At 37.9% G+C, this 27,975-nt stretch overlaps 1 long non-coding RNA gene across 1 annotated transcript; it reads right to left on the bottom strand.

Annotated features, from left to right (window-relative positions):
* Positions 1-3,562: 3,562 nt before the first annotated feature.
* LOC133096397 (uncharacterized) lies at positions 3,563-6,665 on the bottom strand. Its single transcript, XR_009701774.1, has 3 exons — positions 6,613-6,665; positions 4,328-4,395; positions 3,563-3,637 (listed from the first exon to the last, which is right to left on the bottom strand). It is a non-coding gene; the product is annotated as an uncharacterized LOC133096397 (long non-coding RNA).
* Between the last annotated feature and the right edge of the window lie 21,310 nt (positions 6,666-27,975).

The raw sequence follows: 27,975 nt of genomic DNA, 5'->3' as shown, positions 1-27,975 counted from the left end.
AACAACTATCTGGATAGTGGAAGAGAAATAAACAATGACTGGGGTATTGTGTGTTTGTATATGTGTGTGGGGGGATATCTTCCATTTTTAATTTTCTAAACCTCTCCCCACCTCACTTTTTGTGCAGCTCACAAACCAATCATGATACTGAATCAAATCCCAGCTTGTTCTCCCAAAATAGTTCTAAAAATGGCCCTATCAAAATAGGCCCCCCAAAATAGGCCCCCCAAAAATAGTTCTAAAAATGGCCCAATCAAAAATGGCTTGATTGAATTTTTGTCTTTAAATTAAAAAAAATAATAATTGAGAAAAAAAATCAGAAAAGTACAAAGGACAATACATCAAACTCTCATGTCCTCACCAGTTACAACAGAAAATATTTTAAAAATACTTGCTCCTTTTAAAAGTAAAACTTATAAAACAAAATCCCCCTCTAGACCAAAGCCAAGTGTGTGAGAAAAGTGGACAGGATGCTAAGGGCAGGGGCCGTTGCCCAGGATCTCTTCCTGGGTCTCTTGGGAAGATAGCCTTGTAAGTTTCCCACATACCAACATGGAAGTTGGCCATATCAGTGTGAACTGGGAAGTTCTCTCTCTGGGAGATATATGCAGGAAGAAGGTTTAGCTTTCCAGTGCTCTTCTAATTTCTGCATGCCACTGATTGGGTCCAGGGTTTCCTGATAGAGGAGGTGGGGAATGGGGTGGCGGGCTGGGAGTCAAATCAGAAGATTACCCTTTGGAAGTCAGCAGGCCTGGGAAGGATGATCTTATAGTAGAGGCTGTGGGATCAGACTCAAAGTAGAGCCAGCTGGGGGCTACGGGAGAGACCCGGGAGGTCCTGAGCACCATCAAGTGCTAAGATAAGACCAAGTCAGCCTGGTAGTACCACTGGGCCAGACCACATTAAGACCAGATGGTAAAGGACACCAGTTGCCAACTTTAGCTGCAGTGCCAGAGGGAAGGCATGACCAGGCAAAAAAGAGAGATGGCCAGCAAGGGTCCAAGTCCCTCCCACCGCATTCTACCACCATTAGATGGCTTAATCTACCCTAATCAGATGCTATTCGTAGAGCATTAGGGTAAGTCTGAGGGATGGATCATTTTACTCAGTCACACAAAAGATACTATTTGAAACTATAGATTGAATGTTTTTGCTTTAAAAAATATGCTTCATTTTTATAGTAAAATATTGACATGGTCCATAGATTTATACAATGTACAGAAAAAACTCTTGCTTTCCCATCCACCCCATTCCTAATCCCCCAATAGCATTCCTCTCAAAGAACACAATTTTAATTGGCTTCTTGTGTATCTTTCCAGAGTTTCTTTATGCTATTACTAGAAATGTTAATACATATTTTTCATCTTATTTTTTCATTTTCTTAAAGCAAAGGTAGCATAACTATTTTTGACCCTTTTTCCCATTTAAAATGTATCACTGGGATTTCTGTATCAGGACAGTATATAGTGTACCCATTCTTTTGTTTGCTTTTTTGGAGAGTAGTGTAAGGATACTTCATAATTTATTCAACTCTTTCCTTATTGATGAACACAGATAAAATTTTGCTATTATAAGCAATGCTGCAATGAATAGCCTTACAAATATGTTATTTTGTCTACATGCAGGTATATCTTTAACAAAAACCGAGCGAGTTGAAATTTAAATAAATGTGTAAAGTGGATGGAAACATTTATGCCACAGAAGATTGGAACATTGCCAAGTCTAATTGCCCCAGGCACCCAATGAGAAGTATCTTTTAGGGGATCAGATCAGTTAATGGAGAAACAAAGAAGCAATGTAATCTTGGTACATTTAAGAATTTTGTTAGTAAGTTGGCAGCTCTACCTCATATCCATAGATACATGTAAGCAAACATTAAAAATAAAATTGGGCTCATAGTCTACACACCCTTGTAACAGTTGCAAGACAGAGATCCACTGAGGCCAGTCCTGAAAGGATTCACAAAGAATGACAAGGAAATTGTCTTGGAAATCTAAGAACAGGGGCCAGGTTAGGGCAGGTTCCTGTGCAAAGGGCTGGAGTCTGGATCTGGAGCCCAGGCATCTGCCAAGAACCCCACAGCAGGAGCTGGAGTCCCTGATGCAGAGCTGCGTTGACAGCATGGTTGGCTGCCCTCCATCTGCCTGTCTGCCCCGCCTTCAATTGCTCTGTCTACTTATTCTTAATTTTTGTTCCCTCATAGTTTCAGTTTACTACTTCTTACAGCAGTTTCTCAATCTTTAATCTACCTTATTGCCTTTTAACTGAGCTCTCACTCTTATTGTCTCATGATTTCTGGGTTTTTAGTACAAATTTCAAACTTTGCCCTGCTGTGTTTCATCCAGCACATACAGACAATAGGTTGCTGGCAAGTCTACTAATTGGCTACCCTTGGATCTGTTACTCTCCTGAGCCAATCAACAATAGTGGAAGGAGGAAACGTGGTAAAGCAAGGCCCCGCTGCCTGGCTGCAAGAGGAATGGGTGGGGCTGTTTCCCTCACAACCGGGTGTGGCCAGGGCAGGCGTGTTAACATTTCCAATATATAGAATCATGGTAACATTTTTCCATGTTGTTTAATATCCCCACCTGATTATAAATAACTGCATAGTCGTCTATCACATGGAAATTCTGTAATTTATATTATGAATTCCTATTACTGGACATTTAGATTGTCTTAAGTTATTTTGATAATTCTTTTAAAATATAATGAAATGAAGCCAGGTTTAAAAGTCCCTCAAGCTGACAAAAACCATTTAAGCCACTTATGCAAAACTAAGTGGTTCATTTCATGAATGTAAGTGAAATGTAATTTAGGTTATTTCTTGTCAATGTCTTTGATAATCATAAAACTTAAGTCATCTTCCCCAAATGGTATAAGATAATCACTTTTCACCAACCTCCTGCAGTCTGGAAACCCCCAATGTAATAACCAATCATTGTAAAGGCTAAACAACTTCCTCCTTTTCACTTTAGAAGCTATCCTGTAATGCCATGCCTCTGAACTTTATACCAGTTTTGGGTTTGAAATCTCCCCATTCTTGTTTCTCATTCAATAAATTATTCATATCAAGTAAAGTTCTCTGAGTTTTCTTTCGACAATACAAACAACACTCCACTAAAAATCAAGGAAAGAGGTGCTTTAAGGGTTAGAAACAGGGCTGGCTTCATGGGTGTGACCCAGGCCATTGTGTTCAAAAGGGCCCTGTGCTTGGTTTAATGTTCTGCTGTAGCTGTCTTGAAATCAGTAGTAATTTTTGAACAAGGGGCCTTGCATTTTTATTTTGTGCTGGGCTCCTCAAATTATGTACATGGTCCTGGTTAGAGAATATATATAACAAGGAGAAAGGGATGAAACAGTGATGAGCATTGAAGAGATGTCAAGAAATTGATCAGAACCTGATCAGTATTTCCCCCTTATGCTTGTGTAGAAAGATATGATACTGATGTATTAACTGATTCATTTTTCCCCCTGTCCACCTTTGTCTCTTACCAATCTCCTTACCTCCACTGGGGCGGCTTCTGGGAAGGTAAGTAGGCAATTCTCTGAGCATTAAAATAGGTCTTTGGAATGATAGCAGAAACAACTGTCTTGAGATAAAAGGTGTTCTGAGTTGCAAGAGCCTGGATTCTGAAGGCTTTAGAACAGAATAACGGTTTTAGAAGAAAATATTCTCAGTTCAAGACAGTTTTCCCATCCTCTCAACTATGATATCCATAAGAGAGAAGAATCAGAGCACACTTAGATACTGTTGTTTTCTGGAGGGGGTCCTCTGCCTTGGTGCCCACTGCTGGGGCACGCCCTTGAAAAGTTTTGGGGCTCCAGTGACAAAGAAGAGCTGTGCTTCACTTCCTAAGTGGAACTGGGAGAGACAGCAAGCTTTATGGGTCTCCCCTCAGCAGCATGGTGGGGAAGCAATAGATATGGTGGAGGACTGTCTGCCCAGGGGAGCCTGAGGCACCCTCACATGGTCCCCCAAACCCAGGTGGGCTGGAAGCAGCTGAATGCTTTCCTGAGAGACCAAGCGATGGGCACAAGCCTCCGATAGAGAGGACCTAAGAGACTTTGTGGTCAGGAGTAATAGGATCCATATGTACCCATGACCTGAGGCTAGGTGGGAAAGAGGATATTTCAGAGGATGTCATTGAGGGCAGACAGGATCAGGGACCAGAGACCCACCCTGATGCCTTGGAATTACCTACATACCCTGAGCAGGGTCAAAGTGCATCAGGTGTCAGGGTAATAGAACATAAAAATAGAAATTAAGTCAGTTGAAGAAAAATGAAATACATTTTAAAAGCTTGCACTTGTGGCCTGAGATTCTTACCTGCTACACATACTTTTCATAGGTGCAAATATTTGAGCTTAGATAGTCCCTTGGAGCTCATCAAACACCTGGGAAAAAAAATGTGATTTAAGAATAAACACTCCTCTGTTCTTTTAAATGTTTTTACATTTCATGAATAGTTGAACCAGTGTCTGGCTCCTGAGATACTTTGATAAGCATCTCAGAAATCGACACGTGATGTTCACCTTTTTAGAGGAGTGATTCTTCAGACTTAGCATACTTTTAGCAGTGGAACCCTCTCTTCAAATGAAATATGAAGTACCTCGATATACAAACAGCTATGTGGGGTGTTCTGATGGGAGATTAGAGTCTCTCCCTTCCTCACCGTCCCCTTTCACCCTGAGGTGGTCCTAGAGACACCCCCCCCACACACACACAGACACACTTGTAATCCTAGTGACTTGTGTACAAGCTGGAAAACCACCACTTGTTCAGACTGTTCTAGTTTTGATGGCCTCATAAATAAGAAAAAATGGTGACGCACTTAGCCGGCTGATTCTCAGTCTACACGTCTGTAAAGTGAGCAGGATGGACTGGCTCAAAGGTGTAACTGTCATTAGAATCTCCAAAGTGGCTTTAAGGATGTCTGCGCCTGCTTCCCCTTCCCCTGCTGAGATAGTCTGGAGTGGGGCCCAGGGATCTGCAGTGTTAAAAGCACCCCCACCTCATCCTAATATGCAGCCAACACGAGAAGGTGGAGGAAGATGACCTTTGAGGATTGCTATCAACCATAAAATTCCATGAATAGGAATTTTGGGAGAAGAGATATTTTCTCACATTTTAACCAGATCTTTAAGTGACTGGAATAATTTGCTTGTTTACCTTAATTTGACGAACCAGTTGGAACAAACTCTGGAGGGTAGGAGAGTCTTTTGAGGACTCATAGGCAGTAGGAATAATATATTTTCAGTTTCACTGGTGGTAAATCCAACAATGAAGCAGAACGAATTATATTCTCCTAAGAAAGTAAGAATGTCTTTCCAGCAAAAAAGAGTCCTTGGAATAATTATTTGTCCTTGGCTCTTTGGAAAATCATGGTTTACTGCCAGATGGGTATAGAAGAGGAATGATTTTATTCATGTGAATGTCAATATTGCCTTTAGGAGGTAGGAATGTTAAAAATAGTGTTTGAAAATTTTGGAGTCTAGTTACCATATAATGAAATCTCAGCTATAATCTTGCCCTCTCTGAGAAAAGTATTATTCTATTTTTGTTAAATATTTAAAAATTAACCCATAAGGAAATGAAAATCATCATTTTAATCTTGCTTCATATTTGTTTAATAATCTCAAATGATTAATTTTCTAATTAAGGAAATGGAATTGATTTTGGAAAGTTACCATGTAGTATTCATGGTTGAAGTGTTCAATATTTCATTATGACATTTAACCCAGTTTAATAAAAATTCTGCAGTTTTCTAGGAGAGCATTCCCCAAATGTGTCCTATTGCTGCTGTAAGAGATTAATAGAGGTCACACACAAAATATTTCTATATTGAAAGAAGTTTGGGAAACACCACATACCTATATATGTTTGGGTTTGCATTTCAATACCCTAATTAAAGCTCTTAACAATTTCCTTTATAACAGGTGCTTTTACTTCAAGACTATTTATAGACATAGAATAAAAGGCAAAGACAGATTTTTTTAAAAAAAGTTATTCTCAGCCCCTATTTATTCTCTATTTACTCAGAGACCATAACAAGGGGGAACCCACTTCTAATTCTTGGTTTTCCAAATGCAGAAGTTGACAGATTATATGGTCATTCTCAGCTGAGACTCTAAAGCAGATGAAGGTCTGAGTATAATGAGGTTCCTCTCAGAATTCTGAGGAGGAGTACAGGTGAAAAGACACAATTTTGGGTTGAGTTGTTGATTTTTATCCCTTCATCAGGATGAAGTCTGACATGTGATGTAGTGGCTACACTGTCCAATATGGTGGTCACAGACACATGGAGCTATTTAAATTTAAATGTAATTAATTAAAATTCAATAAAAATTAAAACTCAGCTCCACACATGCACTAGTCACATTTCAAGTTCTCAATAGTCACAGATGAATATTCCCATCATCAAAAAATGTTATACTGGAAACACAGGTCTAGAATACTTGTCCCAGCCATTGAACCCTAACTCAAGAATTTTGTACTCTCCTGTTTGTCTGGGGCCTTCTCTATCCATCTACACTGAGCTCCTTTGTCTTGACAATTGGTTTTTATTTTATATTTCACAAGATTTTCTCCCTAGGTACTATTTTAGTACCTACCTTAGTGTTTCAGTTATTTATTTTATTTTCATGATTCTGAGAGTTAGCCAGGCTCAGTTGGTGGTTCTTTCTCTTCACATGGTTCTTCCTCTTCACTAGAATCTCTTGTGTGACTGCAGTCAGCTGGAAGCTTCACATGAACCTGGAATGTCAAAGATGATTTCATCTACATGCCAGGCATCTCTGCAAGGGTGACTGGAGTGGCTGGGAGCTGGCTGGTCTCTCATTCTCTCTCTTACAATTATGGTTCAACTCTTGTTTTACTCTATAAACAGGTGAAAGCAGAAGCTGCCAGACCTCTGAAGGGCAGGGCCTAGAACTTGCCCAACAATGCTTCTATCACATTCTATAGGTCATAGCAAGTCACAAGACCAACTGGAGTCAAGGGGAGGGGAAACAGTTTTCACTGCTTGATGGGAGGCACAGTTATCTTTGCAGACGATCTATTATACTATCTAACCCCCTTTTTGATCATTACATAAGACATTCTTCAAGATAAGTATATAACAGAACTGAATAATGAATAACAACAAATAAACGTTTACTTTACAGTTTTTACATGCAGAAATATATACTCGTAAATAAAATTTCCACAGCATTTAGGAGCCAGAGGTGGCGTCATCATAACTGCTGTGGTAAGAAAGGTTGGGGGTGGGGAGGAGTGTGAAATGATTCTCCTTCAAACCCCTCTTCCACCCTTTCTCTTAGAGAATCACAGTGTTCATGACTGTACTAAAGAATCTGAGCAAGCCTGCAGAAGACAAGCAGTTTTTCCAAGGGAATTTGGACTTGTCTCCCTTCATATTTACCCATCATGAGATGACTTCCCCACTTTTCTTTGAGATGCTTAAAATAAATTCTAGCTGGGCAGTTCAGTCGTAAGTAAAAAAATATGTGATGCTAAAATGCATTCATAATTTAAAGATGCAATTGAAAAACAAGATAACATGTTTTACAAATAATATTTTCCATAATTAGAACATTAGTAATTTCCAGGATGAGAATGTGTGTGTGGAGATGGGTAGGGGTTCAGAGTACTGTAAGCTTGTGAGAATATACATTTAAACAATTTTGAATGGCATTTTAACAATATTTATCAAAATTTAAAAACCATGCCATTTAAGTCAGCATTTCTACTTATAGGAATTTATCCTCATTCCAATAAATCCTTAGTCAAATCCCTCTCTTAACACACTCCATATATTTAATGACCTTTTTGTCTTTTGAAGAAAAAGAAATATCAAATTGAGAGATAACAATTGTTCACAAGTAAGATGTATCAGGATGGGAATGCTCTTTTCTTAGTAAAAACAGCTTCACGTTATTGCCACAAATTGGATGTGTAAAGATTGCAGAGTTTATGGAAAATGTCTGTTCAATAAACTGATCCAGAATGCTGTGTAATATTACTTTAACAATTAGGATGAGAGACTTGGCACGTCCCAATGGATTTCTACCTCGAGGAAGGTAATTGAAAGAATCAAAACTTATTTGCCCTTTGACGATGTCATTCACCTGTAGGCAGAACCTTCCACGATCATCCTGGTAAAACACAGTGAGTGCAGACAGCTCAGATATTTGAAAGAATTCTGCTCACCAGCAGCAGAATGAAGCCAATGTGGTAATATCTGAATATTGAATAAAGTTGCTTTGAGTAGAGAATAAAGGTGCTATATAATAACTCTTTTTAGCTGGCTTCTGGGTCTCCTGGGTCCCTTGAAATTTATGTCCCATTACTTATTAGAACCAAAATTAGAACTTGCTTAGAAGGTAATCCTTGGTTTTCAAGCACCTAATTCAATCTGACAGATACTCACAGAAGTATGCAAAGATATACATATAGGACTGATCATTGCAGTACGGTTTCGGTTTGCAATTAAAAAAAGGGAAGCAATCCTAATAGGAACTGGTTACCTGGATGATGTACATCCATACAATGGAATGCCAATATACATAGCCATTAAAATGAAAATGTAGAACTCTATATATATATTTCTGTGGAAAGATGTACAGGATATGTTAAGTGAAAAAAGAAAGGTACAGAACAATATGCAAAATAAAATATACATTCATCTAAGAAAAAAAATGTGTGTGTATGTGTTTGAATAGACAGAAAATTTCTGAAAAGGACTATGTAAGAAATTTAACAGTGGTCATCTATAGGAAGGGCATGGGATGTAAATAGGGGAATTAACTATACCTTCTTATTATTTGATCTTTAAAAAAAACACAAGCGAGCATACTTTCATAACTTTTAAAAACGAATTAAATGGTGAAGAAATAAAATAATTGGCAAGGAAAAGGAAAAAGAAAAATTTTAAGTAATGTGTTCTAAAACAACCCCATATAATGTAGTTAAATGATCATTTTAATCTGAAGCACATGGCGGTCAATAGTTTTATGATACACAAGAAAGAATACAGGGTTTGGAGCCAGACGGATCCAGGATTAAATTCCAGCTACCCAGCACTTAGAGTAGAGCTTTGGGAAGGTCACTTTCACTTTTAGAAACTCAGTTTTCACAATCGTCAAATGAATATAACCATACTTTCCTGACAAGGAAAATTATGTTGGTAAAATACATGGCATATACTGCCTGTGCCATAGCATTTGCTCAATAAGCGTTGCTGCTGTCATTACACTACATGCAAGCTGTCTGGATCTAAGTCTCAACTTCAGTTTCTACATCTGAAAACAAGAAAAATTAGTACCCATTATATGGGCTACAGAGAGATGAGCTCAGGCAATCAGCAAATTGTATTTTTAATATCTCTGCACAAATTTCCTAAGAGCTACTTACAGGTGATTTCAAACTCATGGAATAAAGGAAAAAAATATTAGTTTCCATTAAATCCACTTCATAATCAGCCTACAAAAGACCATTCTAGTTGAATACCTTCCCAATGGTATTCTCTTATTTTGTTGCTCACAGCCTGGTGAGTTGATTCCTGTGCTGAAGACTGCTGGCTCACATATCTGGGTACTAATGACAGTGTACATCTTAGCGAACTTATCTTAGTTCAAAATCTCCCCTTAGACCATGTTTAAGAAATATTTTTTTAAATACAATTTTTTCTTATGGGTTTTATTAGTCAGGATCCTCTAGAGAAACAGAACCAATAGGATACATATGGATATATATGAGGAAATTTGTAATAGGAATTGGCTTATGCAGTTATGGAGGCCAAGACATCCCACAATCTGCCACCTGCAAGCTGGAGAACCAGAAAAGTTGGAGGTATAATTCAGTCCAGGTCAGAAAACCTGAGAACCAGGGGAGCCCATGGTGTAACTCCCAGTCCAAAGCTGAAGGCCTGAAAACCAGAGGGCCACTGGTGTAAGTCCCAGACTCCAAAGGCCAGAGAACCAGGAGCTCTGATGTCCAAGAGCAGGATATATGGATGTCCAAGCTCAAGAAGAGAAAGAGGGAATTCACTTATCCTCCTCCATTTTGTTCTAGTCATGCCCTCAATGGATTGGATGATGCTCATCCACAATTGGTGAGGGTGGATCTTCTTTACTCAGTCTACTGAATCAAATGCTAATCTCTTCCAGAAACACCTTCACAGACACACTCAGGGATAATGTTTTACCAGCTACGTGGGCATCTCTTAGCCCAGTCAGGTTGACACATAAAATTAACCATCACATGAGTTTTCTGATTTCACTCTGAAAATATTCCCACCCATCCACAACTGTATATACTATATTATTTTTTTCCCAAAATATTTGTTGTTCACATTTAGAAAAAGAAAGAAGAATCATCTATTAGTGGTTTAAAAAAATGGAGTATTTGTCTACGTTTGCCCAAGGCCTCTGACAAAATTCCAAGTCAGCTTTCCATGGGAAACGAGGCAGCTTTATTTATTTAGCATGTGATAAATCATATCTTTGTCAATCATTTCTCTATAATATCTTTGTGTGTAGGAAGAGGCATTTGGTATAAAAATATTAAAGGAAGTATATTTCTTAGTCTTTTCAATTTACTCTGTGAGCAAATTCTATAAAATGTTGTAAAATTTAACCCATAAACCTTTTAGTATCTATCTCGAGTAGATATCACCACATCTAACAAATTTAGGAATGATTCCTAAATATCATCCAATGTACAGCCTATGTTCTAATGTCCCTGGTGTCTTAAAATACATTTTTCAATCACATTACAAACAAGTTTTGCATATTATATTTGGCTATAAGTCTCTTAAATATATAAAGCAAAACTTACAGACCTAAAAATAGGAATATCCAAGTCTATAAGAATAGTGGGAGAATTTACATACTTTTTCACTAGGTGATAAAACAAGCAGTCAAAAATTCATCCTTGATAATGTTGGTGGGAATATAAATTGCTACAGCCATGATGGAAAATAGTTCCTCAAAGAATTAATAATAGAACTACCAAATGATCCAGCAATTCCACTCTTGAGTATATATTCAAAAGAAATGAAATCACAAGAGATACCTGCACTCCCATGTTCATTGCAGCATTACTCACAATAGCCAAGATATGAAAACAACCTAAGTGTCCATCAATGAATGAATGGATAAAGAAGATGTATATATATACAACAGAATATTATTCACCTATGAGAAAGGAGGAAATCCTACCATTTGTGACAACCTGGATGAGTCTGGACAGCATTTTGCTAAGTGAAATAAGCCAGATAGAGGAAGACAAATAATATATGGTATCACTTTATATGTGGAATCTAAAAAAATCAAACTTACAGAGAGTAGAATGGTGGTCGCCAGGAGCTGGGGGTGGGGGAAATGAGGAGATGTTAATCAAAGGGTACAAATGTTCAGTTATAAGATAAATAAATTCTGTGGATCTAATACACAGCATAGTGACTATAGTTAACAACACTGTATTATATACTTGAAATTTGCTAAGAGTGTAGATCGTCAGCATTCTCACCAAAAAAAAAAAAATTTTTTTTAAGGTGAAAATATCATTAAAGGTAAAGAAGATTTGAATAAGAGGATTAACAGACTTGACATAAATGACATATGCAGAACACTCTACCCAACAGTGAAAGAATTCACATTCTTCCAGGTGTACATGGAACAAACCTTAATTAATCCCATGCTGGGCAATAAAGCAAGCCTCTACAAATTTGACAAGACTGAAAACATACAGAATATGCTCTTTGATCATGTTGGGATTAAACTAGAAATCAATAATAAAAAGAAAATTAGAAAATAACCCCAATTGTTGGAGATCAATCACATACAGTTACATAACTTCTGAGCCAAAGATGTCACAGTGGAAGCATCTGGAGTATAACAAAGGAGAATACTTTAATAAACTTAGTAAGGAGATTTCTTAAACTGGAAACAAAAAGCACTAATTATAAGGGAAGCATTGTAAAACTGAACTACATTAAAATGACAAATTAAATGAGTAGTTTCTTTTGGGAAGAGGGTAGAGTTAGTGACTTAGAAGGAATACAAAGGAAACTTCTTAAGGGGTGGGCCTGGTAATGTTCTATTCTTGATTTGGTTAGTATTTACATGGGTATATTCACTTTGTGTAAATTCATCAAGCCATAAATTTATGACATACCCTTTCTGTACATGTATGAAAATTTACCAAAAAAATTATTCTAAAATATAAGGTTCCTAGGCATAAAACTAACCCCCCCAAAAGCAACTCCTTTAAAGAGAAAAAACTAAAACTAAATAAAAGGTGTAAAGACAAATTAGAGATTTACACTATATTAAAAGATTGAAAGATCCAATAATGTGGAGATGTCAAAGATATTGATAGGATATTCTCCATTTAAAACTTCACATGAAGAAACCATGACCTAAAATGAACCCAGACACTATTTTTTTACTTAATTTTTTTATTGTGGAAAAATACACTTCACATTGAAACCTATGAGACATTGCTGCAAAAGCTATACTAAAGACTGAAAGTGTTAGCCTTAAATGTTTTCATCATTAAAGAAGAAATAACAAAAAAAGGATGGATTCTTAGTATACATCTTAAGAACATTGAAAAAGATCAACAAAATATACCAAAAGAACTAAAAAGATGGAATTTAAAGATAGGAAACAAAAAAATTAATAAATGTAAAGCAAAAAAAAAAAAATCAAAAGATAATAAAATTAAACTCTTCTTGAGTCTCATTAAGAAAAAATTGAGTAGTCCCCAAGGGCCCTTCAGCCAGCCACCCTGGGACCTGGCCCTCTCACCAGTGGGCAGAACCAGCCCTGGGTCCTCTCGAGCTGCAAAGACAGCCATGCCAGGGACTGCACCTGTGTACCAGTGGGCCAGAACCAGCCCAGGACATCCCAGGCTATGCAGCAAAATTCCAGGACCCAGTCCTGCACACTAGCAGGTCAGTAGCTGGTCCCACCATAACAGAGAGCCCATGCAGCCCACATAGGGGGCACCGTTAGAGCATATAACTCTGGTTACTAGAGAGGAGTATGTTGCTGTGTTTCATAGGATGTCTCCCACATAAGGCCACTTCTCATAGATCAGGAAACATAACCAACTTACCTAAAACATAGAAAAAAACACAGAGAATTAGGCAAAATAAGGAGACAGAGAAATATTTCTAAATGAAGGAACAAGGCAAAACCTCAGAAAAAGAACTAAACGAAGTGGAGATAAGCAATCAACCTGATACACAGTTTAAGATAATGATTGTAAAAATGCTCAACAAACTCAGGAGAAGAACGGATGAACACAGGGAGAATTTTAACAGAGAGTCAGAAAATACAAAGAAGAACCAAATGGAGCTGAAGAATACAGTAATTGAAATAAAAAATACACTAGAAGGAATCAAGGGTAGATTAGAGGAACAGATCAGCAAACTGGAAGACAGAGTAGTAGAAATCACTCAAGCTGAACAGAAAAAAGAAAAAAAAATTTAAATGAGGAGTTTAAGAGAGCTCTGGGACAACAACAGGCATACTAACATTCACATCATAGGGGTCCCAGAAGGAGAATAGAGAGAGAAAGGGGCAGAGAACTTTTTTGATGAAATAATAGCCAAAAACTTCCCTAACCTGGAAATGGAAATGGACATCCAGGTCCAGGAAGTGCAGAGTCTCAAACAAGATGAACTTAAAGAGGTCCATACCAAGACACACTGTAATTAAAATGGCAAAAATTAAAGATAAAGAGCAAATCTTAAAAGAAGCAAGAGGAAAGCAACTAGTTAAATAGAAGGAAACTCGCATAAGATTTTCAGCTGACTTTTCAGTAGAAATCCTGCAGGCCAGAGGGGAGTGGCAAGATATATTCAAAGTGCTGAAAAGAAAAAACTACAACCAAGAATACTCTACCTGGCAAGGCTAGCATTCAGATTTGAAGGAGAGATAAGGAGTTTTACAGACAATTAAAAACTAAAAGAGACCAGGACCACTAAAACAGGTTTACAAGAAATGTTAAAAGGACTTCTATAAGTGGAAAAGAAAAGACCACAACTAGAAATATGAAAATTACAAAAGGAAGAATCTCATTGGTAAAGGCAAATATACAGTAAAGGTAGTAGATCAACCAATTATAAAGCTAGTGGGAAGGCTAAAAGGCAAAAGTAGTCAAATCATCTATATCCACAATAGACTGTTACAGGATATACAAAACAAAAATATGTAAATTATGATGTCAGAAACAGTAAACATCTGGGGGGGGCTAAAAATGCAGGATTGTTAGAATGCATTTGAACTTAAGAGATCATCAACTTAAAATAGGCATGTATTTATATAGGTTGTTATAAATGAACCTCGTGGTAACCACAAACCAAAAATCTATAATAGATACAGACACAAAATAGAAAAAATAAAAGAGAAATGTAAACATAACACTAAAAATAGTCATCAAATCACAAGGGAAGAAAGCAAAAGAAAGGGGAAAAAAGCACTACAAAAACAACAAGAAACCAATTAATAAAATAGCAATAAGTACATATCAATCAATAATTACTTTAAATGTAAGTGGACTAAATGCTCTAATTAAAAGACATAGGTGGATGAATGGATTTTTTAAAAAGACCTATATATACGCTGCCTACAAGAAACTCACTTCAGAGCTAAAGACACACACAAACTGAAATGGAGGGGACGGAAAAGGTATTCCATGAAAATAGAAACAAAAAGAAAGCTGGGGTAGCAATACTTATATCAGAAAAAATAGCCTTTAAAACAATGACTGTAACAAGAGACAAAGAAGGGCATTACATAATGGTAAAGGGATCAATCCAACAAGAAGATACAACAATTATAAATATATATGCACCCACCATAGGAGCACCAAAATACATAAAGCAAATAAACATAAAGGGAGAAATTGACAGTAACACAATCATAGTTGGAGACTTTAACACCCCACTGACATCAATGGACAGGACATCCAGACAGAAAATCAAGAAAGAAACATTGGCCTTAAATGACACATTAGACCAGACAGACTTAATATAAACCACAAAGCTATGAGAATAGAAATAAACTTCAAAAACCACAAACACGTGGAGGCTAAACAATATCCTATTAAACAACCAGTAGTTAGTGAAGAAATCAAAGGGGAAACAAAAAAATACCTGCAGACAAATGAAAATGAAAACACAACAATCCAAAATCTATAGAATGCAGCAAAAGTGGTTATAAGAGGGAAGTTTATAGCAATACAAGCCTACCTCAGGAAACAAGAAAAATTTCAAATAAACAATCTAAACTCACACCTAAAGGAACTAGAAAAAGAAGAACAAACAAAACTCAAAGTTAGTAGAAGAAAGAATACAATAAAGATCAGAGCAGAAATAAATGAAATAGAGACTAAATAAGCAATAAGAAAAATCAATGAAACTAAGAGCTGGTTCTCTGAAAAGATAAAAAAAAATCGATAAACCTTTAGTCAGGCTCATCAAGAAAAAAAGAGAGAGGCCCCAAATAAATAAAATTAGAAATGAAAGAGAAGTTACAACTGACACCACAGAAATACAAAACTCATAAGAGTTTACTACGAGCATTTATATGCCAATAAAATGGACAACATAGAAGAAAGGGATACATCTTTAGAAATATGCACTCTCTCAAGACTGAATGAGGAAGAAATAGAAAATATGAACAGATTGATTACTAGGAGTGAAATTGAATCAGTAATTAAAAAACTCCCAACAAATGAAATTCCAGGATCAGATGGCTTCACAGATGAATTCTACCAAACATTTAAAGAAGAGTTAACACCTATCCTTCTCAAATTAGTCCAAAAAAATTGAAGAGGAAAAACGCTTCTGAACTCATTCTATGAGGCCAGCATCACCCTGATACTAAACCAGACAAACTCCCCCTGCCAAAAAAAGAAAATTATAGGCCAATATCACTGATGAACATAGATGCAAAACTCCTCACCAAAATATTAGCAAACCGAATTCAACATGATTAAGTGGGATTTAATCCAGGGATGCAAGGATGGTTCATACCTGCAAATCAATGTGATATATCACATTAACAAATTAAAGAATGATCATCTCAATAGATGCAGAAAAAGCTTTTGACAAAATTCAAAACCCACTTATGACAAAAACTCCCCAGAAAGTGGGTATAGAGAGAAATAACTCAACATAATAAAAGTCATATATGATAAACCAACAGCCAAGATCATACTCTATGATGAAAAGCTGACAGCATTTCCTCAAAGATCAGGAACAAGACAAGAATGCATGCTCTTGCCACTTTTACTCAACATAGTATTGGAAGTCCTAGCCATAGCAATCAACAAGAAAAAGAAATAAAAGACATCCTAACTGGAAAGGAAGAAGTAAAACTGTCACAGTTTGCAGATGACATAATACTATATATAGAAAATCCTAAAGGTGCCACCAAAAAGTGTTAGAACTAATAAATGAATTCAGTAAAGTTGCAGGATACAAAATTAATATACAGAAATCTGTTCTGTTTCTATACATTAATAATAAACTATCAGAAAGAGAAATTAAGTAAACAATCTCATTTACAAGTGTATCAAAAAGAATAAAATACCTAGGAAATAACCCAACCAAGGAGGCAAAACATTTGTACTCAGAAAACCATAAGACACTGATGAAATAAATTGAAGATGACACAGACAAATGGAAAGATATGAGCACGGTAAAGATACCGTGATCATGGATTGGAAGAATTAATGTTAAAACGACCATACTACCCAAGGCAATCTATATATTCAATATAATTTCTATAAAAATACCAATGGCATTTTTCACAGAACTAGAACAAATAATTCTAAAATTTGTGTGGAAACACAGAAGACCCTGAATAGCCAAAACAATCCCAAGACAGAACAAAGTTGGAAGTATCATGCTCCCTGATTTCAAACTATACTACAAAGCTACATTAATCAAAGCAGTATTGTACTGCCACAAAAACAGACACATAGGTCAGTGGAACAGAATAGAGAGCCCAGAAACATACTCGCATTTATGTGATCAGTTAATCTATGACAAAGGAGATAAAAATATACAATGGGGAAAAGAAAACCTCTTCAATAAATGGAATTGGGAAAATGGGACAGTTACATGCAGAGGTATCAAACTGGAATACTTTTTCACACCATATACAAAAATAAACTCAAAATGGATTAAAGACTTAAATGTAAGACATTAAACCATAAAACTTTTAGAAGAAAACAGAGGCAGTATGTTCTTTGACACTGGTCTTACAATAATTTTTTGGATATGTCTCTTCAGGCCTAGGAAACAAAAGCAAAAATAAACAAATGGAACGACGTCAAACTAAAAGGCTTCTGCACAGTGAAAGAAACTACCAACAAAACAAAAAGGCAGCCTACTAAATGGCAGAAGATATTTGCAAATGATATATCCGATAAGGGGTTAATATCCAAAATATACAAAGAACTCATACAACTCAACATTAAGAAAATAAACAACCTGATTAAAAAATTGGCAGAGGACTTGAATAGATATTTTTCCAAAGAAGATACATGAAAAGATGCTCAACATCACTAATCATCAGGGAAATGCAAATAAAGACCACAAGGAGATACCACCTCACACCTGTCAGAATGGCTATTGTTAAAAAAAAAAAAAAAAAGAAAGAAAGAACAAATATTGGTGAGAATGTGGAAAAAAGGGAACCTTAGTGCATTGTTGATGGAGATTTAAATTGGTGCAGCCACTATGGAAGACAGTATAGAGGTTTGTCAAAAAACTGAAAATAGAACTAATATATGATCCAGCAATTTCACCTGTGGGTATTTACTGAAAGAAAACAAAAATATTAACTTGAAAGATATACACACTCCAATGTTCATTGTAGCATTATTTACAATAGCCAAGATATGGAAGCAACCTGTGTCCATCAATAGATGAATGGATAAAGGAGATGTGGTATACATGTTATAATGACAGATTACTCAGCCGTAAAAAAATTAAATCTTTCCATTTGCAACAACATGGATGGATCGAGAAGATATTATGCTTAGTGAAATAAGTCAGACAGAGAAAGATGAAATACCACATGATCTTACTTACATGTGGAATCTAAAAAACAAAACAAATAAATAAAACAAAATGAAAACAGACTCAAAGATACAGAGAACAAATGGGGTTTGCCAGGAGGGAGTGCGGTTGTGAAGTCAGTGAAATAGGTGAAGGGGGTTAAGAGGTATAAACCTCCAGTTATATAATAAATAAGTCATGGGAATGTAATACACAGCATAAGGAATATGGCCAATAATATTGTAATAACTTTGTATGGGGGCAGATGGTTACTAGGCTTATTATGGTGATCTTTTCATAATGTATGCAAATGTCAAATCATTATGTAGTACACCTGAAACTAACATAATATTGTATGTCAACTATATTTCAATTTAAAAAAGAAAAAATAAAATAGATACTACAGATTTTGCTCTATTCTAAGAAGGAATCATAGGATTCTGTATTGAAAAAAAAACTCAGGTGAACTAATACAGATAGCAAAGTAGGGGGAAAGTTTTCCTAATCTAAGGGTGAGGACGGACTCAGTCTAAATCTAGGACATTTGGGTGTGGTTAAGGGAAGACTTCTAGGATGTTCTTGAGGTCAGAAAGAGTATCGTGTGTTCAAAACACTCAGTTTCCATATCTAGGACCAAGCAAACAAGGATCATATGGAGTAGAACTTTGCTTGAATGCATGAATGATATCACAGAATCTGTCTTTGCAAATAGCCACAGGGTGGCAACAAGAGGAAAAAGAAGAAATACATCTTATTACCAAGATATATACTATTGAAATATATTATATGATATTATTATATGTAGATACAAACTGGATAAAGAAGCCCTAGATAATATCTGAACACTATTCCAAAGGGAAAAATTTTTTTCTCACTCTTGTAAGCTTTCAACTCAGAGAATTCTACCTGCTTTGCTTATTTCATCATGCAACTTAACACCATATATGTTAGTCACCTCCTGTGTGTCCAATCTACTATGTGGATAAATTGGATCCCCAGCAACCAGCAAGTATATGAATAATCTCTGTGAAGCTCTTACTCACAATGCGTTAGTGATTTGAATACTAATTAGCATTTGTAAAGCAGGAGGAGAAACAGGAGTTAAGTGTTGGTTGATTTTCTACCTGATAGTAACAAACATATCACAATATTATTGTGAAGAAGAGCATCCTACTGTCCTTTCATCTTGCCAATTTAAAGAAAATGAGTCTTTACCTCAATCTACTTGGAAAGATTTGAAACAGATAAGGATAATTAAAACATGGTCTTCAAAAGGCATAAAAATGATAGTGAAACCTATGCTTCCACTCCTAAAATCTTTTCTACTTGTCACACCTACATACACAAGGACTTATTTTTTTTTTAACATATTTATTGGAGTATAATTGCTTTACAATGGTGTGTTAGTTTCTGCTTTATAACAAAGTGAATCAGCTATACATAAACATATGTCCCCATATCTCCTCCCTCTTGCGTCTCCCTCCCACCCTCCCCTATCCCACCCCTCTAGGTGGACACAAAGCACCAAGCTGATCTCCCTGTGCTGTGGCTGCTTCCCACTAGCTATCTGTTTTACATTTGGTAGTGTATATATGTCCATGCCACTCTCTCACTTCGTCCCAGCTTACCCTTCCCCCTCCCCATGTCCTCAAGTCCATTCTCTACGTCTGTGTCTTTATTCCTGTTCTGCCCCTAGGTTCTTTAGAACCTTTTTTTTTTTTTTAATTTTTATTTATTTATTTATTTATTTATTTTGGCTGTGTTGGGTCTTCGCTTCTGCGCGAGGGCCACCCTCCACCGCGGCTCGCGGGCCCCTCACCATCGCGGCCTCTCCCGCCGCGGAGCACAGGCTCCAGACGCACAGGCCCAGCAGCTGTGGCTCACAGGCCCAGCCGCTCCACAGCACGTGGGATCCTCCCAGACCAGGGCCCGAACCAGTGTCCCCTGCATTGGCAGACGGACTCCCAACCACTGTGCCACCAGGGAAGCCCAGAATTCACCTTTTTAAGTGCACATGGATTTTTTACCAAAATCTTGAAGAAAAGACTCAACAAATTTGAAAAAAAATGAAGTCAATCACAGTGTGTTTTCTTTACACAATAGAATCAAGATAGAAATCAATAACAAAAATATAACTAGAATAATGCCAACTGCTTGGTAATTAAACACTTTAACACCAGTAAATTTGACAATTTGGGTGAAATAGATAAATTCCTAAATATATATATAATTTACCAAAACTGCCAGAAGTATAAAATCTGAATAGCTCAATATCTATTAAACATATTTTATCTATTATTTAAAAATCTCTCCCAAAGAAAACTCTAGGCTCACATGGTTTCACTGGTAAATTCTTACCTAAATTTAAGGGAAAAAAATAAAACTTGAATCTTGCACAATCTCTTCCAGAAAACAAAGAGACAACTGTTTTTCTAATGCAACTTTCATGAGAGCAGTATAACCAGAATTCCAAAATCTGACAAGGACATTACAAGAAAGAGAATTAACAGACCAATCTCTCATAAACACAGATGAAATATCTTTAACAAAATATAGACAATTGAATCTAGTGATACATAAATTGAGCTTATTCTAGGAATGCAAGATTGGCTGCTTAACATTTAAAAATTAACCCAACCACATTAACATAAAAAAGGAAAAAGATTATATGAACATCTTGATAGATGCAGCAAAACAATTTGACAAAATTTCTCTCTCCCTCATGTATAACATATATATATATGTATATATATACACAAAGCCTTCACAAATTGGGAATAAAAGGCAACTTTCTTAAACAATTAAAGAATAATACAAACCAAAACAAAACAAAAAACAGCAAACATCATACCCAATGGTAAAAAATTGAAAACTTTCCTTCTAAGACTGGGAATGATACAAAGATGCCAGCTCTTACTACTTATAACTGATATTTTACTGGAGGTCCCAGCCATTGCAATATATTAAATGTGTATGTATGGATTTGAAAGGAAGAAAAAAATGTCATTATTTGTAGATAGCATGATTATATTCCAGAAAATCCAAAAGAATCTATAAACTATGTGAACTAATAATTGAATCTGCAATGTTGCTGGATAAAAGGTCTTTATTTAAAAATCATTTGTGGGGCTTCCCTGGTGGCACAGTGGTTGAGAATCTGCCTGCCAATGCAGGGGACACAGGTTCAAGCCCTGGTTTGGGAAGATCCCACATGCCGCGGAGCAACTAGGCCCGTGAGCCACAATTACTGAGCCTGCGCGTCTGGAGCCTGTGCTCCACAACAAGAGAGGCCGCGATAGTGAGAGGCCTGCGAACCAAGATGAAGAGTGGCCCCCGCTTGCCACAACTAGAGAAAGTCCTCGCACAGAAACGAAGACCCAACACAACCAAAAATAAATAAATAAATAAAATTAAAAAAAAAAAAAAGACCCAACACAGCCAAAAATAAAAAAAAATTAAAAAAAAATCATTTGTATTTCTATATCATTTGCAAATAGAAAGTTACATTTTAAAATATACTATTTATAATAGTATCAATATATCAACGACACAAAAATAATTCTCGCAAAATAAATATCACAAAATATTTGCATTGCCCCAACACTGAGAACTATAAAAATCCTTTAGAGAAACTACATACCTAAATAAATTTAGAAATAAACTTTTGGGACTTCCCTGGTGGTCCAGTGGCTAAGACTCCATTCTCCCAATGCAGGGGGCCCAGGTTCCATCCCTGGTCAGGGAACTAGATCCCACATGCTGCAACTAACAGTTCGCATGCCACAACTAAAAGATCCTGCATGCCGCAACTAAGACCCAGTGCAGCCAAATAAATAAATATTTTTTAAAAATAAATAAACTTTTAATATTCAGAAAGCTCGATATCATAAAGATGTCAATTCTTCCCAAATTAATCTGTAAATTAACACTATTCCAATCAAAAACCTAGCAGGATTTTTTTGGAGAAGCTGACAAAGCTGGTTCTAAAATTCATATGGAAATGCAAAGGGTCAAGGATATATAAAATAGATAACTACTAAGGACATACTGTATAGCACATGGAACTCTAATAGCCTTTATGGGAAAAGAATCTAAAAAAGAGTGGATATATGTATATGTATAACTGATTCACTTTGCTGTACACCTGAAACTAACACAACATTGTAAATCAATTATACTCCAATAAAATTTTTTTAAAAATTAACTATCATACTATACTAAAAAAAAAAAAAGGGCCAAGATATCTAAAGAAACTGAAGAAGAGCAAAGCTGGAAGATTCATTCTACCTGAGAACAAAACCCATCATAAAGCTATAGTAATGAGGACCTCATGGGATTGATATAAAGTTATATGAACTACCAGTGACTACATTAGAAGGCCTATAAACGAATGGTCATCTGATTCATGACAAAGGCAACAATGCAATGGGTGAAAGAATAGTATTTTCAGTAAATGTTGCTGGATTAATTGGATATGTGAATAATACATATATACATATGTACCCCTTCCTATACCATTACCTAACAATTAATTCCAGATGGATTGCTGATGGATTGCTAAATGTGAAAATAAAACAATACAGCTTTTAGAGGAGAACATAGGAAGACATCTTCATGACCTTGCAATAGGTAGAGATTTCTTAAAGACATAAAGGGCATTAACACAGAGAAAAAAATCCCCATATGTATATCTAACAAAGGAGTGATATCTAGAATATGTACAAACTTTTACTAATCAATAAGAAGAAGACAACACAAGAGAAAACAGAAAAAAACTTTTTGAACAGGCACTTCAGAAGAGGATATCCAAATATCCTAAACCCGTGTGAAAAGGTACTTCACCCTCATTAGCCATCAGGGAGGGACTTCTAAATTAAACCACAGTGAGATTATCACTACACAGCTACCGGAATGTCTAAATTAAAGTAAGATGATTCCAAGAGTTGAAGAGGATGTGTATGTAGCATTTGGAATTCTTATACATTGTTAGGTTTGTAAATTGGTATAACATTTTGGACTACTATTAGGCAGTATCTACCCAAACTAAAAAAGGGTACATACAATAGGATTTCATTTACATGAAGCATACAGATGCAGGCCTGTGCCATGCTGTTAGAAGTCAGGATGATGGTTACCCTCGTGGAGGAGGGCACAAGTGCTTGCTAGGAATACCAAGGAGTATTCTGAGGCAGGGAATTGCTGTCTCTTGATCTGGATGCTGCTCACATGAATGCTTCTAGTTGTGAAAATTCATTAGGGTTTTCCCTTACGATATGAAAAACTAGTATATGTATATTCGTCTCCAATAAAAAGTTTAAAGTACACTAACAACTCATTTTTAGCGAGATGTTAGACTAGAAGGTAGAGACTGAAGAACACTACTAATTTTCACCTTATAATAATACTGTTCCAAAGAAGTTATCTTTTCAACTCACCTTATGGTCTTAGCACAACCTAGGACCTGCTGTGGGAGGCTGAGACAGGGGAGGTGGTGGGAATCCTTCTTCCCAATCAGATTTATTACTATAGCCTATACGTTATTCGCAAGTTCAGTTCTCGCTTGCCCATAGTTCTAAGTGCCCTATTTTTCCTCTCTGCTTCTAAAAACAAATATAACTTTTGCCTAAAATAGTAGGAGGAAATTGCCTATGTATTCTAGGTCCTAGAAAACAGGCCTTATTTTGACAGAACATCAGTTCCACAATTCATTTTTCACATAATTACATAATTCAGACTCATTACCTAACAATACTCATATTTTAACTGTATATTTTATTCCAGACCAACGAGTTTTCTACCTCCTCTACAACCATTTCGCTTAGGGCAGATATCTCAAAGGTTTCTCTTCACATTATAAACTACTAAGAAAGGAAAGGACTTTGAAGCTTTGTGAATAATATGCACTGAGAACCTTCTAGCATAGTGGTCATTCACTGCACATTCAACAATTAGTTTTTGAGGGCCCTTAGGGGAACAGGCAATGATCTGGCACTGGAGATACAATGGAATAATGGTCAAGCATGCAGGTTCAGAATTTAGGTAGCCTGGGTTCAAATTTCAGCTATATAATTTACTACCTATGTAAAAACGATCTATTAATTCTACTATTTTTATGACTCAGTTTACTCATTTATGAAATAGGGATACTAGTAATCTCTCTCTCTTGGCCTTGTTAGGAAGGTTAAATGGCATATTATGTGAAAATCACTTAGCACCGTCCTTGGCATGTGATAAGCACTCCGTACGTCAGCTATAATTACCAGAGATCACACCTAATGATTTTTGCCAAATCACTTGTTGACAAACGACAAACTTCACCACCACCACCCCTGCCTGCCATGTCCTCTCTGCGAGCCACCCCATCCACACTAGCAAGGAAATGACAAACACATTAACTGAACTAGCAACTAGGACTGTGGCACTGGAAAATCCTTAGTCCATTCCAGCTCCTGCCTTTTACAAATGATGGCACTGAAGCCCAGAGATGTTGGCCCTCTTGCATTGAATCTCACGCAGCTAATCAGGGAGTGAAGCTGGTATTAGACCTTGGGTCTCCACATTCCTAGTCCAGGCACTGGGGTGGAGAAATCTGTAAACTGGAAGATTAGCCCATTCTCTCAACTGGCTCATGTTTGACCCCACCAAAGGGAGCAAGTAAGTCACACTCCTCCTAGTGGGGGAGGGGAAACCTCGCTGTAAAATTGTCTATTTTTAGCCTCTGTATACGGCCTGCTCTCTGCAGACTCACTCTGGCTAACAGACTGCTGTGGGATTTAAGGCATGGTGTTGCGTGGTGGTTGCCATGCCAACGAAATTTAACAGAAATAGAGTTTTCTAGTAGATTATTCTGGTGGAGGCTTGAAAGCCAGATTACAGCTCTGACTCTGAAGCTTAAATGATGCAAGTGATTAGTACTGGTAGATGGTAGGTACACAATTACACTGGTTGAAAAACAGAAAACATGAATGCAATTAGTTGCATTAGGGAGATGAAGATGTAGCAGCAGATGCTACTTAATCCTTACAGTCAGTCTGGAGCAAGTTCATTCATAACCTCCCTGGATTTTCATAATTACCTGACACTTGGTGTGTGAAATGATTTGTCTGATTCCAAAGGACTGCCTCTGATCTTCAGGCCACTTATGAGCTCTGCAACCCAGGGGACTCTGCACACATATGCGTGTTGCAGACATGGAGAAGGTATAGGAACTGATCTGGGTTCCCTTCTCAGGAGCGTATTCACATCTGAGAGGGTCCCTGTTCAGTTCTTCTAAGGTCAATTTTTGGTTAATGTAATCACCATATTTAATATATTGTAAAATACATTTCAATTCTAGAACTTGGATTTGAATCAAGCCTAACTCCAGAATTTGGACTCTTAATTACATTGATGTGATGATTCATTTGCAAAACAAAACAAAAAACAAAAAAATAAGACAATTACTGAGATATTTACAGTTAAAATAAAATCAAGGTTGAAATTAGTAAGTTCTGAGAAGAGAGACACCCTATGGAGTCAAGAAGATTCATTGAGTAAGTGTCTGCAGATGAACAAAACCTCTCCTTTTGACAAGAAAACCCAATGGTAACTTCTATTCTGGTTTCATATTTCAACAGTTAGACTAGGAATATTCCAAAAGAGGTTTAAAAAAAAAAAAAGCTGAGTCATCAGTGTCCTTTAGAAGGAAAGAAACCTCCCTTTAGGATGATAAATCTTCACTTTTGCTGGGGAGGGGAGGGTGCCCCTCAGAGATGGGGGTGCGAATGGTGCGGGTCTCGTTTCTTTCTTTATTCACAACCCTGTACTTTTCTAGATTTAGTTCTGCCGGTTAACTTAGCACGAGGACACTCCGCCAGGAAGGTTAGGGTAGACTCTCTAGGTTAGTTATTTGGGGATGTTAGGATGAAGAGGTCCTAACATATACACCCGGATCTTCCTGCTGGCAGATTTTCAAAGAAGATGCCCATCCTGATGCACACTCTCCCGCTCCCCAATAACTGTAAAGTGCGAAAAAACCCTGCCAGGGCCTGCGGAAAGCGCAGCGCCTCCGAGGCTGGCACGCTTTCCTCCTTCCTCTCCAGGGGAGCGATCCCAGCACCGCTCCCGGTGATGTCAGTGGAATCCTGAGCCCGATCCCGCTCCACGGCTGGGGGAGGGCAGACGGTGCTCTCGGCAGCTGAGCAGAGCGCGGGTGTCCCCTGCGGGACCACGGCAGTCCGGGACCCCCAGGGCATAAGCTCTCTCAGCGCGCGGGTCCCCGGCGACCGCGCACGTCGCCCCCGCTGGCCCGAGCACGCTCCGCCCTGGGCGCCGCTCGTCCCGGAGCGGGGGTGCGCGGGGGGTGGGAGCGGACCAGCTCAGCCTGATTTACGGCTCTGCTGAAAACCGCTTCGCACCCGCAGCAGTAGAAGCGTCGCGGCGGCAGCGGCAGCAGCAGCTGCAGGTGCAGCAACAAGTCGGGTAAGTGGGCATCTGCGCCCGCGGCCCGGCTCAGAGGGCGCGGCAGAGGGGGCCGTCCGGGCTAGGCAGTAGGTCCCGTCCCCGCACCACGGCGGGGAGTTGGGCTTCTCGGCCCCCGCCTGCGGGAACTCGTGTGCGCATGTATCCACTCTGGCACCGGCGGGCTGGCACGCTGCGGGGCAGGGGCGGGGAGAGCCGGGACCCCCGAGGCACAGTCATTTCCAGCCTGCCCTGCTTAGGCAGAGGAAATTAGGGCTTGTCCGCCCACCCTGTGAACTGGAGCTTCCTCTGGGCCATTGAAACCTTGCGTACTCCCGGAGTGCGTGATTACCCATTTCCCCATGCAGGGATTCACCCCTTCCCCTTGCTCCCTAGAATCCCGAGTTCCCCTTCTTCACCTCTGGCTTGAGTTTCCGGCCAGGGTTGGCATCCTATCTCCAGGAAACCCGTGGTCCAACAGCCCGGTGTAGCACAGGAAGAGGGTCCCCTCTTTGGGGGCCAGAGGCTTATTAACCTGGAAGCTTTGCCTAGCTGTGTGGGGACCTTTGGCGCCTCTACTTCTGAAGAGGTGGAGGGGCCTAGGAACAACATTTCTCAGTCTAGACCTCTGTTTGGGGCCCAGCGCTTGTTACATTTAAGAAGAAACCCTTACTGGAGGGAATAGATACGTGCTGCTTGTGGAATTGGGTTGCTAGCAGTCATCTGTTGCTAGGGCTAAGGTAATAAATGTCTGCAAGGAAATAAGGACTTGCCGTTATTAAAAGAGTTATGCTGATACCTACCTACTTTGGCCATCCTAGAGGTTGTCATCTTAAAACAGAGACAAGACAAATCCATCCAGAACACTCTGTTTTAATAAAATCTTGTACGTGGCCCCCACTTACGTCCGATAGTATTTGACATATTGGGTTTCCAGATTTCAGTAAATCTGGAGTATTGGGGGGGGCATCATTATTATGATAACACTTTGATTTAAATCATCATGGCAATAATTTAAAAACAAAATTAAGGGCAAAAATCTCAGGTCGAAAATTTTTCAGCTGATTGTGTGCTTAATGCCACTGCACCTAGTTTGAGTGATAACCTTTCCTATACTTGAGGAAAGATTGCTGAGCTTGCTGTCTTAGGACCTGTTTTGGCAATTCATGTGAGTTTTTCTCATTTTTTTGTATTCATGCTTATCAGTGTCATCAGTAAAATAGGACACTTTTTTGCAGTTACTGTACTAAATTCAGGAGGGCAGGAAACTTGAATTCCACGTCGGAATCTGACACTGTCCATTTGACCTTGGATTAATTACTTTACCTCCTTGCTCCAGTCTTTTCATCTGTGGAAAGGGAATGTTACCCACCTTTTTTGTCCTAAGCAGGGGTTGGCAAACTTTGTCTATAAAGGCCAAGTAGTAAGTAGTTTTGATTTAGCCTGCTGTAGA

The sequence above is a fragment of the Eubalaena glacialis genome, chromosome 1 (genome assembly GCF_028564815.1).
Source record: "Eubalaena glacialis isolate mEubGla1 chromosome 1, mEubGla1.1.hap2.+ XY, whole genome shotgun sequence".
Taxonomy (NCBI): Eukaryota; Metazoa; Chordata; class Mammalia; order Artiodactyla; family Balaenidae; genus Eubalaena; species Eubalaena glacialis.
Note: the sequence above shows the minus strand (reverse complement) of the source record. Positions and strands in the feature narration are given on the sequence as shown.